We start from the raw sequence: 12320 nt of genomic DNA on the forward strand, positions 1-12320 counted from the left end.
CCCTGCCATGCCCAGGCTTGCCCTGGCAACTGTTGCTGGCCCCCAAAGCGAAAGTGGGCGGGTCCAGGCCCCCTTAAGCCCCCTGCCATGCCCAGGCTTGCCCTGGCAACTGTTGCTGGCCCTGAAAGCGGAAGTGGGCGGGTCAAGGCCCCCTTAAGCCCCCTGCCATGCACAGGCTCGCCCTGGCAACTGTTTCTGGCCCCAAAAGCGGAAGTGGGCGGGTCCAAGCCCCCTTATGCCCCCTGCCATGCCCAGGCTCGCCCTGGCAACTGTTGCTGGCCCCCAAAGCGGAACTGGGCGGGTCCAGGCCCCCTTAAGCCCCCTGCCATGCCCAGGCTTGCCCTGGCAACTGTTGCTGGCCCCCAAAGCGGAAGTGGGCGGGTCCAGGCCCCCTTAAGCCCCCTGCCATGCCGAGGCTCGCCCTGGCAACTGTTGCTTACCCCCAAAGCGGAAGTGGGCGGGTCCAGGCCCCCTTAAGCCCCCTGCCATGCCCAGGCTTGCCCTGGCAACTGTTGCTGGCCCCCAAAGCGGAAGTGGGCGGGTCCAGGCCCCCTTAAGCCCCCTGCCATGCCCAGGCTTGCCCTGGCAACTGTTGCTGGCCCCCAAAGCGGAAGTGGGCGGGTCCAGGCCCCCTTAAGCCCCCTGCCATGCCCAGGCCTGCCCGGGCAACTGTTGCTGGCTCCCAAAGCGGAAGTGGGCGGGTCCAGGCCCCCTTAAGCCCCCTGCCATGCCCAGGCTCGCCCTGGCAACTGTTGCTGGCCCCCAAAACGGAAGTGGGCGGGTCCAGACCCCCTTAAGCCCCCTGCCATGCCCAGGCTCGCCCTGGCAACTGTTGCTGGCCCCCAAAGCGGAACTGGGCGGGTCCAGGCCCTCTTAAGCCCCCTGCCATGCCCAGGCTCGCCCTGGCAACTGTTGCTGGCCCCCAAAGCGGAAGTGGGCGGGTCCAGGCCCCCTTAAGCCCCCTAACATGCCCAGGCTTGCCCTGGCAACTGTTGCTGGCCCCCAAAGCGGAAGTGGGCGGGTCCAGACCCCCTTAAGCCCCCTGCCATGCCCAGGCTTGCCCTGGCAACTGTTGCTGGCCCCCAAAGCGGAAGTGGGCGGGTCCAGGCCCCCTTAAGCCCCCTGCCATGCCCTGGCTCGCCCTGGCAACTGTTGCTGGCCCCCAAAGCGGAAGTGGGCGGGTCCAGGCCCCCTTAAGCCCCAAGCCATGCCCAGGCTCGCCCTGGCAACTGTTGCTGGCCCCCAAAGCGGAAGTGGGCGGGTCCAGGCCCCCTTAAGCCCCCTGCCATGCCCAGGCTTGCCCTGGCAACTGTTGATGGCCCCCAAAGCGGAAGTGGGCGTGTCCAGGCCCCCTTAAGCACCCTGCCATGCCCAGGCTCTCCCTGGCAACTGTTGCTGGCCCCCAAAGCGGAAGTGGGCGGGTCCAGGCCCCCTTAAGCCCTCTGCCATGCCCAGGCTTACCCTGGCAACTGTTGCTGGCCCTCAAAGCGGAAGTGGGCGGGTCCAGGCCCCCTTAAGCCCTCTGCCATGCCCAGGCTTGCCCTGGCAACTGTTGCTGGCCCTTAAAGCGGAAGTGGGCGTGTCTATTCCCCCTTAAGCCCCCTGCCATGCCCAGGCTCGCCCTGGCAACTGTTGCTGGCCCCCAAAGCGGAAGTGGGTGGGTCCAGGCCCCCTTAAGCCCCCTGCCATGCCCAGGCTCGCCCTGGCAACTGTTGCTGGCCCCCAAAGCGGAAGTGGGCGGGTCCAGGCCCCCTTAAGCCCCCTGCCATGCCCAGGCTTGCCCTGGCAACTGTTGCTGGCCCCCAAAGCGGAAGTGGGCGGGTCCAGGCCCCCTTAAGCCCCCTGCCATGCACAGGCTCGCCCTGGCAACTGTTGCTGGCCCCCAAAGCGGAAGTGGGCGGGTCCAGTCCCCCTTAAGCCCCAAGCCATGCCCAGGCTCGCCCTGGCAACTGTTGCTGGCCCCCAAAGCGGAAGTGGGCGGGTCCAGGCCCCCTTAAGCCCCCTGCCATGCCCAGGCTCGCCCTGGCAACTGTTGCTGGCCCCCAAAGCGGAAGTGGGTGGGTCCAGGCCCCCTTAAGCCCCCTGCCATGCCCATGCTCGCCCTGGCAACTGTTGCTGGCCCCCAAAGCGGAAGTGGGCGGGTCCAGGCCCCCTTAAGCCCCCTGACATGCCCAGGCTCGCCCTGGCAACTGTTGCTTGCCCCCAAAGCGGAATTGGGCGGGTCCAGGCCCCCTTAAGCCCCAAGCCATGCCCAGGCTCGCCCTGGCAACTGTTGCTGGCCCCCAAAGCGGAAGTGGGCGGGTCCAGGCCCCCTTAAGCCCCCTGCCATGCCCATGCTTGCCCTGGCAACTGTTGATGGCCCCCAAAGCGGAAGTGGGCGTGTCCAGGCCCCCTTAAGCCCCCTGCCATGCCCATGCTTGCCCTGGTAACTGTTGTTTGGCCCCCAAAGCGGAAGTGGGCGGGTCCAGGCCCCCTTAAGCCCCCTGCCATGCCCAGGCTTGCCCTGGCAACTGTTGCTGGCCCCCAAAGCGGAAGTGGGCGGGTACAGGCCCCCTTAAGCCCCCTGCCATGCCCAGGCTTGCCCTGGCAACTGTTGCTGGCCCCCAAAGCGGAAGTGGGCGGGTCCAGGCCCCCTTAAGCTTCCTGCCATGCCCAGGCTTGCCCTGGCAACTGTTGCTGGCCCCCAAAGCGGAAGTGGGCGGGTCCAGGCCCCCTTAAGCCCCCTGCCATGCCGAGGCTCGCCCTGGCAACTGTTGCTGGCCCCCAAAGCGGAAGTGGGCGGGTCCAGGCCCCCTTAAGCCCCCTGACATGCCCAGGCTCACCCTGGCAACTGTTGCTTGCCCCCAAAGCGGAATTGGGCGGGTCCAGGCCCCCTTAAGCCCCAAGCCATGCCCAGGCTCGCCCTGGCAACTGTTGCTGGCCCCCAAAGCGGAAGTGGGCGGGTCCAGGCCCCCTTAAGCCCCCTGCCATGCCCAGGCTTGCCCTGGCAACTGTTGATGGCCCCCAAAGCGGAAGTGGGCGTGTCCAGGCCCCCTTAAGCCCCCTGCCATGCCCACGCTCTCCCTGGCAACTGTTGCTGGCCCCCAAAGCGGAAGTGGGCGGGTCCCGGCCCCCTTAAGCCCTCTGCCATGCCCAGGCTTGCCCTGGCAACTGTTGCTGGCCCTCAAAGCGGAAGTGGGCGGGTCCAGGCCCCCTTAAGCCTTTTGCCATGCCAAGGCTTGCCCTGGCAACTGTTGCTGGCCCTCAAAGTGGAAGTGGGCGTGTCTAGGCCCCCTTAAGCCCCCTGCCATGCCCAGGCTCGCCCTGGCAACTGTTGCTGGCCCCCAAAGCGGAATTGGGCTGGTCCAGGCCCCCTTAAGCCCCCTGCCATTCCCAGGCTCGCCCTGGCAACTGTTTCTGGCCCCCAAAGCGGAAGTGGGCGGGTCCAGGCCCCCTTAAGCCCCCTGCCATGCCCATGCTTTCCCTGGTAACTGTTGTTTGGCCCCCAAAGCGGAAGTGGGCGGGTCCAGGCCCCCTTAAGCCCCCTGCCATGCCCATGCTTGCCCTGGCAACTGTTGCTGGCCTCCAAAGCGGAAGTGGGCGGGTCCAGGCCCCCTTAAGCCCCCTGCCATGCCCAGGCTTGCCCTGGCAACTGTTGCTGGCCCCCAAAGCGGAAGTGGGCGGGTCCAGGCCCCCTTAAGCTTCCTGCCATGCCCAGGCTTGCCCTGGCAACTGTTGCTGGCCCCCAAAGCGGAAGTGGGCGGGTCCAGGCCCCCTTAAGCCCCCTGCCATGCCGAGGCTCGCCCTGGCAACTGTTGCTGGCCCCCAAAGCGGAAGTGGGCGGGTCCAGGCCCCCTTAAGCCCCCTGCCATGCCCAGGCTCGCCATGTCAACTGTATCTGGCCCCCAAAGCGGAAGTGGGCGGGTCCAGGCCCCCTTAAGCCCCCTGCCATGCCCATGCTTGCCCTGGTAACTGTTGTTGGCCCCCAAAGCGGAAGTGGGCGGGTCCAGGCCCCCTTAAGCCCCCTGCCATGCCCAGGCTTGCCCTGGCAACTGTTGCTTACCCCCAAAGCGGAAGTGGGCGGGTCCAGGCCCCCTTAAGCCCCCTGCCATGCCCAGGCTTGCCCTGGCAACTGTTGCTGGCCCCCAAAGCGGAAGTGGGCGGGTCCAGGCCCCCTTAAGCTTCCTGCCATGCCCAGGCTTGCCCTGGCAACTGTTGCTGGCCCCCAAAGCGGAAGTGGGCGGGTCCAGGCCCCCTTAAGCCCCCTGCCATGCCCAGGCTTGCCCTGGCAACTGTTGCTGGCCCCCAAAGCGAAAGTGGGCGGGTCCAGGCCCCCTTAAGCCCCCTGCCATGCCCAGGCTTGCCCTGGCAACTGTTGCTGGCCCTGAAAGCGGAAGTGGGCGGGTCAAGGCCCCCTTAAGCCCCCTGCCATGCACAGGCTCGCCCTGGCAACTGTTTCTGGCCCCAAAAGCGGAAGTGGGCGGGTCCAAGCCCCCTTATGCCCCCTGCCATGCCCAGGCTCGCCCTGGCAACTGTTGCTGGCCCCCAAAGCGGAACTGGGCGGGTCCAGGCCCCCTTAAGCCCCCTGCCATGCCCAGGCTTGCCCTGGCAACTGTTGCTGGTCCCCAAAGCGGAAGTGGGCGGGTCCAGGCCCCCTTAAGCCCCCTGCCATGCCGAGGCTCGCCCTGGCAACTGTTTCTGTCCCCCAAAGCGGAAGTGGGCGGGTCCAGGCCACCTTAAGCCCCCTAACATGCCCAGGCTCGCCCTGGCAACTGTTGCTGGCCCCCAAAGCGGAAGTGGGCGGGTCCAGACCCCCTTAAGCCCCCTGCCATGCCCAGGCTTGCCCTGGCAACTGTTGCTGGCCCCCAAAGCGGAAGTGGGCGGGTCCAGGCCCCCTTAAGCCCCCTGCCATGCCCAGGCTCGCCCTGGCAACTGTTGCTGGCCCCCAAAGCGGAAGTGGGCGGGTCCAGGCCCCCTTAAGCCCCCTGCCATGCCCAGGCCTGCCCGGGCAACTGTTGCTGGCTCCCAAAGCGGAAGTGGGCGGGTCCAGGCCCCCTTAAGCCCCCTGCCATGCCCAGGCTCGCCCTGGCAACTGTTGCTGGCCCCCAAAACGGAAGTGGGCGGGTCCAGACCCCCTTAAGCCCCCTGCCATGCCCAGGCTCGCCCTGGCAACTGTTGCTGGCCCCCAAAGCGGAACTGGGCGGGTCCAGGCCCTCTTAAGCCCCCTGCCATGCCCAGGCTCGCCCTGGCAACTGTTGCTGGCCCCCAAAGCGGAAGTGGGCGGGTCCAGGCCCCCTTAAGCCCCCTTACATGCCCAGGCTTGCCCTGGCAACTGTTGCTGGCCCCCAAAGCGGAAGTGGGCGGGTCCAGACCCCCTTAAGCCCCCTGCCATGCCCAGGCTTGCCCTGGCAACTGTTGCTGGCCCCCAAAGCGGAAGTGGGCGGGTCCAGGCCCCCTTAAGCCCCCTGCCATGCCCTGGCTGACCCTGGCAACTGTTGCTGGCCCCCAAAGCGGAAGTGGGCGGGTCCAGGCCCCCTTAAGCCCCCTGCCATGCCCAGGCTCGCCCTGGCAACTGTTGCTGGCCCCCAAAGCGGAAGTGGGCGGGTCCAGGCCCCCTTAAGCCCCCTGCCATGCCCAGGCTTGCCCTGGCAACTGTTGCTGGCCCCCAAAGCGGAATTGGGCGGGTCCAGGCCCCCTTAAGCTTCCTGCCATGCCCAGGCTTGCCCTGGCAACTGTTGCTGGCCCCCAAAGCGGAAGTGGGCGGGTCCAGGACCCCTTAAGCCCCCTGCCATGCCGAGGCTCGCCCTGGCAACTGTTGCTGGCCCCCAAAGCGGAAGTGGGCGGGTCCAGGCCCCCTTAAGCCCCCTGCCATGCCCAAGCTTGCCCTGGCAACTAATGCTGGCCCCCAAAGAGGAAGTGGGCGGGTCCAGGCCCCCTTAAGCCCCCAGCCATGCCCAGGCTTGCCCTGGCAACTGTTGTTGGCCCCCAAAGCGGAAGTGGGCGGGTCCAGGCCCCCTTAAGCCCCCTGCCATGCCCAGGCCTGCCATGGCAACTGTTGCTGGCCCCTAAAGCGGAAGTGGGCGGGTCCAGGCCCCCTTAAGCCCCCTGCCATGCCAAGGCTCGCCCTGGCAACTGTTGCTGGCCCCCAAAGCGGAAGTGGGCGGGTCCAGGCCCCCTTAAGCCCCTAGCCATGCCCAGGCTTGCCCTGGCAACTGTTGTTGGCCCCCAAAGCGGAAGTGGGCGGGTCCAGGCCCCCTTAAGCCCCCTGCCATGCCCAGGCTTGCCCTGGCAACTGTTGCTGGCCCCCAAAGCGGAAGTGGGCGAGTCCAGGCCCCCTTAAGCCCTCTGCCATGCCCAGGCTTGCCCTGGCAACTGTTGCTGGCCCCCAAAGCGGAAATGGGCGGGTCCAGGCCTCTTTTAAGCCCCCTGCCATGCCCAGGCTTGCCCTGGCAACTGTTGCTGGCCCCCAAAGCGGAAGTGGGCGGGTCCAGGCCCCCTTAAGCCGCCTGCCATGCCCAGGATCTCCTTGGCAACTGTTGCTGGCCCCCAAAGCGGAAGTGGGCGGGCCAAGGCACCCTTAAGCCCCCTGCCATGCCCAGTCTTGCCCTGGCAACTGTTGTTGGCCCCCAAAGCGGAAGTGGGCGAGTCCAGGCCCCCTTAAGCCCCCAGCCATGCCCAGGCTTGCCCTGGCAACTGTTGTTGGCCCCCAAAGCGGAAGTGGGCGGGTCCAGGCCCCCTTAAGCCCCCTGCCATGCCCAGGCTTGCCCTGGCAACTGTTGCTGGCCCCCAAAGCGGAAGTGGGCGGGTCCAGGCCCCCTTAAGCCCTCTGCCATGCCCAGGCTTGCCCTGGCAACTGTTGATGGCCCTCAAAGCGGAAGTGGGCGGGTCCAGGCCCCCTTAAGCCCCCTGCCATGCCCCGGCTTGCCCTGGCAACTGTTGCTGGCCCCCAAAGCGGAAATGGGCGGGTCCAGGCCCCCTTAAGCCCCCTGCCATGCCCAGGATTTGCCCTGGCAACTGTTGCTGGCCCCCAAAGCGGAAGTGGGCGGGTCCAGGCCCCCTTAAGCCCCCTGCCATGCACAGGCTCGCCCTGGCAACTGTTGCTGGCCCCCAAAGCGGAAGTGGGCGGGCCCAGGCACCCTTAAGCCCCCTGCCATGCCCAGGCTTGCCCTGGCAACTGTTGTTGGCCCCCAAAGCGGAAGTGGGTGAGTCCAGGCCCCCTTAAGCCGCCTACCATGCCCAGGATCTCCTTGGCAACTGTTGCTGGCCCCCAAAGCGGAAGTGGGCGGGCCCAGGCACCCTTAAGCCCCCTGCCATGCCGAGGCTCGCCCTGGCAACTGTTGCTGGCCCCCAAAGCGGAAGTGGGCGGGTCCAGGCCCCCTTAAGCCCCCAGCCATGCCCAGGCCTGCCCTGGCAACTGTTGCTGGCCCCCAAAGTGGAAGTGGGCGGGTCCAGGCCCCCTTAAGCCCCCTGCCATGCCCAGGCTCGCCCTGGCAACTGTTGCTGGCCCCCAAAGCGGAAGTGGGCGGGTCCAGTCCCCCTTAAGCCCCAAGCCATGCCCAGGCTCGCCCTGGCAACTGTTGCTGGCCCCCAAAGCGGAAGTGGGCGGGTCCAGGCCCCCTTAAGCCCCCTGCCATGCCCAGGCTCGCCCTGGCAACTGTTGCTGGCCCCCAAAGCGGAAGTGGGTGGGTCCAGGCCCCCTTAAGCCCCCTGCCATGCCCATGCTCGCCCTGGCAACTGTTGCTGGCCCCCAAAGCGGAAGTGGGCGGGTCCAGGCCCCCTTAAGCCCCCTGACATGCCCAGGCTTGCCCTGGCAACTGTTGCTGGCCCCAAAGCGGAAGTGGGCGGGTCCAGGCCCCTTTTAAGCCCCCTGCCATGCCCAGGCTTGCCCTGGCAACTGTTGCTGGCCCCCAAAGCGGAAGTGGGCGGGTCCAGGCCCCCTTAAGCCCCCTGCCATGCCCAGGCTTGCCCTGGCAACTGTTGCTGGCCCCCAAAGCGGAAGTGGGCGGGTCCAGGCCCCCTTAAGCCGCCTGCCATGCCCAGGATCTCCTTGGCAACTGTTGCTGGCCCCCAAAGCGGAAGTGGGCGGGTCCAGGCCCCCTTAAGCCCCCTGCCATGCCCAGGCTTGCCCTTGCAACTGTTGCTGGCCCCCAAAGCGGAAGTGGGCGGGTCCAGGCCCCCTTAAGCCCCCTGCCATGCCCAGGCTTGCCCTGGCAACTGTTGATGGCCCTCAAAGCGGAAGTGGGCGGGTCCAGGCCCCCTTAAGCCCACTGCCATGCCCAGGCTCGCCCTGGCAACTGTTGCTGGCCCCCAAAGCGGAAGTGGGCGGGTCCAGGCCCCCTTAAACCCCCTGCCATGCCCAGGCTTGCCCTGGCAACTGTTGCTGGCCCCCAAAGCGGAAGTGGGCGGGTCCAGGCCCCCTTAAGCCCCCTGCCATGCAGAGGCTCGCCCTGGCAACTGTTGCTGGCCCCCAAAGCGGAAGTGGGCGGGTCCAGGCCCCCTTAAGCCCCCAGACATGCCCAGGCTTGCCCTGGCAACTGTTGTTGGCCCCCAAAGCGGAAGTGGGCGGGTCCAGGCCCCCTTAAGCCCCCAGCCATGCCCAGGCCTGCCCTGGCAGCTGTTGCTGGCCCCCAAAGCAGAAGTGGGCGGGTCCAGGCCCCCTTAAGCCCCCTGCCATGCAGAGGCTCGCCCTGGCAACTGTTGCTGGCCCCCAAAGCGGAAGTGGGCGGGTCCAGGCCCCCTTAAGCCCCCAGACATGCAGAGGCTCGCCCTGGCAACTGTTGCTGGCCCCCAAAGCGGAAGTGGGCGGGTCCAGGCCCCCTTAAGCCCCCAGACATGCCCAGGCTTGCCCTGGCAACTGTTGTTGGCCCCCAAAGCGGAAGTGGGTGAGTCCAGGCCCCCTTAAGCCGCCTACCATGCCCAGGATCTCCTTGGCAACTGTTGCTGGCCCCCAAAGCGGAAGTGGGCGGGCCCAGGCACCCTTAAGCCCCCTGCCATGCCGAGGCTCGCCCTGGCAACTGTTGCTGGCCCCCAAAGCGGAAGTGGGCGGGTCCAGGCCCCCTTAAGCCCCCAGCCATGCCCAGGCCTGCCCTGGCAACTGTTGCTGGCCCCCAAAGTGGAAGTGGGCGGGTCCAGGCCCCCTTAAGCCCCCTGCCATGCCCAGGCTCGCCCTGGCAACTGTTGCTGGCCCCCAAAGCGGAAGTGGGCGGGTCCAGTCCCCCTTAAGCCCCAAGCCATGCCCAGGCTCGCCCTGGCAACTGTTGCTGGCCCCCAAAGCGGAAGTGGGCGGGTCCAGGCCCCCTTAAGCCCCCTGCCATGCCCAGGCTCGCCCTGGCAACTGTTGCTGGCCCCCAAAGCGGAAGTGGGTGGGTCCAGGCCCCCTTAAGCCCCCTGCCATGCCCATGCTCGCCCTGGCAACTGTTGCTGGCCCCCAAAGCGGAAGTGGGCGGGTCCAGGCCCCCTTAAGCCCCCTGACATGCCCAGGCTTGCCCTGGCAACTGTTGCTGGCCCCAAAGCGGAAGTGGGCGGGTCCAGGCCCCTTTTAAGCCCCCTGCCATGCCCAGGCTTGCCCTGGCAACTGTTGCTGGCCCCCAAAGCGGAAGTGGGCGGGTCCAGGCCCCCTTAAGCCCCCTGCCATGCCCAGGCTTGCCCTGGCAACTGTTGCTGGCCCCCAAAGCGGAAGTGGGCGGGTCCAGGCCCCCTTAAGCCGCCTGCCATGCCCAGGATCTCCTTGGCAACTGTTGCTGGCCCCCAAAGCGGAAGTGGGCGGGTCCAGGCCCCCTTAAGCCCCCTGCCATGCCCAGGCTTGCCCTTGCAACTGTTGCTGGCCCCCAAAGCGGAAGTGGGCGGGTCCAGGCCCCCTTAAGCCCCCTGCCATGCCCAGGCTTGCCCTGGCAACTGTTGATGGCCCTCAAAGCGGAAGTGGGCGGGTCCAGGCCCCCTTAAGCCCACTGCCATGCCCAGGCTCGCCCTGGCAACTGTTGCTGGCCCCCAAAGCGGAAGTGGGCGGGTCCAGGCCCCCTTAAACCCCCTGCCATGCCCAGGCTTGCCCTGGCAACTGTTGCTGGCCCCCAAAGCGGAAGTGGGCGGGTCCAGGCCCCCTTAAGCCCCCTGCCATGCAGAGGCTCGCCCTGGCAACTGTTGCTGGCCCCCAAAGCGGAAGTGGGCGGGTCCAGGCCCCCTTAAGCCCCCAGACATGCCCAGGCTTGCCCTGGCAACTGTTGTTGGCCCCCAAAGCGGAAGTGGGCGGGTCCAGGCCCCCATAAGCCCCCTGCCATTCCCAGGCTCGCCCTGGCAACTGTTGCTGGCCCCCAAAGCGGAAGTGGGCGGGTCCAGGCCCCCTTAAGCCCCCTGCCATGCCCAGGCCTGCCCTGGCAGCTGTTGCTGGCCCCCAAAGCAGAAGTGGGCGGGTCCAGGCCCCCTTAAGCCCCCTGCCATGCAGAGGCTCGCCCTGGCAACTGTTGCTGGCCCCCAAAGCGGAAGTGGGCGGGTCCAGGCCCCCTTAAGCCCCCAGACATGCCCAGGCTTGCCCTGGCAACTGTTGTTGGCCCCCAAAGCGGAAGTGGGCGGGTCCAGGCCCCCTTAAGCCCCCTGCCATGCCCAGGCCTGCCCTGGCAACTGTTGCTGGCCCCCAAAGCGGAATTGGGCTGGTCCAGGCCCCCATAAGCCCCCTGCCATTCCCAGGCTCGCCCTGGCAACTGTTGCTGGCCCCCAAAGAGGAAGTGGGCGGGTCCAGGCCCCCTTAAGCCCCCTGCCATGCCCATGCTTGCCCTGGTAACTGTTGTTTGGCCCCCAAAGCGGAAGTGGGCGGGTCCAGGCCCCCTTAAGCCCCCTGCCATGCCCAGGCTTGCCCTGGCAACTGTTGCTGGCCCCCAAAGCGGAAGTGGGCGGGTCCAGGCCCCCTTAAGCCCCCTGCCATGCCCAGGCTTGCCCTGGCAACTGTTGCTGGCCCCCAAAGCGGAAGTGGGCGGGTCCAGGCCCCCTTAAGCTTCCTGCCATGCCCAGGCTTGCCCTGGCAACTGTTGCTAGCCCCCAAAGCGGAAGTGGGCGGGTCCAGGCCCCCTTAAGCCCCCTGCCATGCCGAGGCTCGCCCTGGCAACTGTTGCTGGCCCCCAAAGCGGAAGTGGGCGGGTCCAGGCCCCCTTAAGCCCCCTGCCATGCCCAGGCTCGCCATGTCAACTGTTTCTGGCCCCCAAAGCGGAAGTGGGCGGGTCCAGGCCCCCTTAAGCCCCCTGCCATGCCCATGCTCGCCATGTCAACTGTTTCTGGCCCCCAAAGCGGAAGTGGGCGGGTCCAGGCCCCCTTAAGCCCCCTGCCATGCCCATGCTTGCCCTGGTAACTGTTGTTGGCCCCCAAAGCGGAAGTGGGCGGGTCCAGGCCCCCTTAAGCCCCCTGCCATGCCCAGGCTTGCCCTGGCAACTGTTGATGGCCCTCAAAGCGGAAGTGGGCGGGTCCAGGCCCCCTTAAGCCCACTGCCATGCCCAGGCTCGCCCTGGCAACTGTTGCTGGCCCTCAAAGCGGAAGTGGGCGGGTCTAGGCCCCCTTAAGCCCCCTGCCATGCCCAGGCTCGCCCTGGCAACTGTTGCTGGCCCCCAAAGCGGAAGTGGGCGGGTCCAGGCCCCCTTAAGCCCCCTGCCATGCCGAGGCTCGCCCTGGCAACTGTTGCTGGCCCCCAAAGCGGAAGTGGGCGGGTCCAGGCCCCCTTAAGCCCCCTGCCATGCCCAGGCTCGCCATGTCAACTGTTTCTGGCCCCCAAAGCGGAAGTGGGCGGGTCCAGGCCCCCTTAAGCCCCCTGCCATGCCCATGCTTGCCCTGGTAACTGTTGTTGGCCCCCAAAGCGGAAGTGGGCGGGTCCAGGCCCCCTTAAGCCCCCTGCCATGCCCAGGCTTGCCCTTGCAACTGTTGCTGGCCCACAAAGCGGAAGTGGGCGGGTCCAGGCCCCCTTAAGCCCACTGCCATGCCCAGGCTCACCCTGGCAACTGTTGCTGGCCCCCAAAGTGGAAGTGGGCGGGTCCAGGCCCCCTTAAGCCCCCTGCCATGCCCAGGCTCGCCCTGGCAACTGTTGCTGGCCCCCAAAGCGGAAGTGGGCGGGTCCAGTCCCCCTTAAGCCCCAAGCCATGCCCAGGCTCGCCCTGGCAACTGTTGCTGGCCCCCAAAGCGGAAGTGGGCAGGTCCAGGCCCCCTTAAGCCCCCTGCCATGCCCAGGCTTGCCCTGGCAACTGTTGCTGGCCCCCAAAGCGGAAGTGGGCGGGTCCAGGCCCCCTTAAGCCCCATGCCATGCCGAGGCTCGCCCTGGCAACTTTTGCTGGCCTTCAAAGCGGAAGTGGGCGGGTCCAGGCCCCCTT

Source organism: Crinia signifera, unplaced genomic scaffold (assembly GCF_055691185.1).
Source record: "Crinia signifera unplaced genomic scaffold, ASM5569118v1 HAP2_SCAFFOLD_70, whole genome shotgun sequence".
Classification (NCBI taxonomy): domain Eukaryota; kingdom Metazoa; phylum Chordata; class Amphibia; order Anura; family Myobatrachidae; genus Crinia; species Crinia signifera.